The sequence below is a fragment of the Fulmarus glacialis genome, unplaced genomic scaffold (genome assembly GCF_000690835.1).
Source record: "Fulmarus glacialis isolate BGI_N327 unplaced genomic scaffold, ASM69083v1 scaffold43389, whole genome shotgun sequence".
In the NCBI taxonomy this organism is placed as follows: domain Eukaryota; kingdom Metazoa; phylum Chordata; class Aves; order Procellariiformes; family Procellariidae; genus Fulmarus; species Fulmarus glacialis.
The window spans coordinates 20,998-23,414 of NW_009236036.1; positions in this window are offsets into that span (position 1 = coordinate 20,998).

The window sequence follows — 2,417 nt, forward strand, 5'->3', positions numbered from 1 at the left end:
CCCCCGCTTGTGGTGCTGTTGCTCCTGCTGCTGCTGCTGCTGCTGCTGCTGCTGCATGCGGGGGCCTGCGCCTGCCCAGCTGACAGGGATAGGGCAGCTCCCCGCTCAACGCTCCCGCAGCAGGAACTGGAGCATACACCATCGCTGGCCCGGTGCTGTGTGCTGGCCGAACGTGGCTGTGGGTATGCGTGCTCCCCACCTGCTGCGGGCCACGCTGCCGTCCCACCATCCTGGTGGGCTGCTTCCAGCAGCAGCCTGCCTGTGCAACAAACTTGGGGGTCAAGACCTTCCTGTCTGGAACAAAAACCGAAACGTGTCTGCGCATGTGCCAAGGAGGAACTTGCATGTCTACCAGAGGAGGACACTGGCTTCACCAAGGTGGAACAGCAGAAGGTTGCTCCATGGGGAAACTGAACACTCATAGAGGCCAAACGTGCAGGGCTGGGTTTGTAAACTAACATGCAGTGCTGTCTGCTAAAACTGGCCCTCTCCAGCCAACGGTGAGTGAGAATTCACTGCGGAAACCAGCACCTTTCTTGCCACAGCCAAATTTTGCCTGGCAGGGGTGTTGAGGCAGCCCTGGCTCTGTCTAGAGCTGTGCCCCTGCTCTTGCTGGAGGATGAGGAAGGGAAATGCCTTTTTTCAGCAGTAGCGACGGAAAGGGCTCGCCTTCCTGCTCTATGGGGGAGCCGGGACCACGGCTTTACTGTTGGAGGTTGAAGTGGTGCTGAGGGGGAATGGGATCCGCTGGTGATGCTGGGGAGGTGGTGAAGCAAACCTCTCAGCGGAGGAGAGGCCTGCTGTCTCACCACGGCTCTGCAGACAATATCATTCCCAGCTACCCTGTACCTGCGGCCAAAGGAAGAGCTCTTTGCCCTGACGCTGCTGAGGGTGGATGCTGTCTGCGGCGTCAGCAGAGGCAGGCGCTGGCAGCTGTGGAGCGGAGGCAGGCGCGGGCAGTGGTGGCTGCAGCTGCTGCTGCTGCTGTGCGTAACCTGCCTCTGCACTTGGGCCCTCGGTGCTGACCTGCTCGGTGCGCTGGGACGGGAGGGGACCAGGCTCGTTGCTGCAGGACAGCGCCCACAGCTGCAGGCCCAGTGGTGCGGCAGGGCAATAGCCAAGCTGTAATTAGAGGGCGACTTCAGGGAGCGGGTGGCATCTTTTGAAGAGGCAGAGCAGCTGGCAAGCGTTCTAGGCCCAACAAGCGTGGTGCTACCACGAGATGAGTGGGCAGGTTGCTGTGCATGCTTCCCCCATTGCTGCAGAAGTGCCTCAAATAATTTTGTGAGGCTGGAAACAGCATGTGAGCTTGTGTGTGGTGGTGTAGGGCCAGCTCCAAGGGGCAGAGCAGCTAGACACTGGCAAATCCTGGTTCCCGTGGGGCTGCCCTTCCCAAAGCTAAAGGAACTTTTCACTTGCAGATGCCTGCCTGCTCTTTCAACAGCTCCCGAGCGGCTGAGGCAGCAGCAGGACCAGAGAGTGCTGCCCTGTGTGCCTGCACCATTCATCAGCCTGGAGCTCCTGCGCTGAAACCAGGTCTCAGCTCACCCTGATGGTCACCTCCTGTAAACGCTGAGCTCCCCAAGCCCTTGGGACTAGCTTCCACACCAGTCTGCAACACAGACCAATGCAGCCAGGCAGGTAGCTGAGCTACCGTGGCAGAAAGTCTGGCTGTGGCTGGGGCTGCTGCTGGAGAGAAGGGAGGCACTTTGGGAGTGATGTAGGGGCAAGGTATGAGCAGGCACAGATGTGCAGCTGGGCCTTGGTTTTGGTCTGGGAGTGTGTCCAAGAAGTATCTTAAAGCAAAAAAAACCCAACATCAAAAAACCCACTGCTTTTTATCCAAGCAGCCCCAAATAGCTTTGGCCTGGGCCTGGAGGAGTAGAGGAGCTCTGCAGAGGGAGCTGGGACTGGAGTCATCCAGTGCAGAGGGAGTTTCCTGCCATCAGTGAGGCAGGAGCCGAGGCTGCAGCCACTCTCAGTGGGCAGGAGGGACAGGCAGGCAGGGGGCTGGATGCTGGGACCAGCAGTGCCGGGCAGGAGGCAGCCACTGCCAGGCCACCCGTGGGGAGCCACCAGGCCACTGTGGCAGCAGCCGCTCCCTCCTGCACTGGCTGGGAGGCTGCTGGGGTGCGGGGCAATGTTGGGGAGCGGATTGGGGGGAACAAGGAGGTGAGCGTTCCAGCGCAGGGGCTTAGCTCTGGCCGGGGGAGAAAGCGCTGCCACTTTGGGCCAGGCTGGTGTAAAGCAGTCAGCGCTGCCGGGAGAGGGCAACTCTTAGCAGGCTGCACTTTGAGTGGAAGCTCAAATCTGCTGTGAAACAAGTTCAGAAAAGTCTGTGACTTCTTTTCCCTGAAAACTCTTAAGAAGCTAAATTGAGAAGAGAATGAACCTGCGACCTGGCCCTTTCCCAGGGG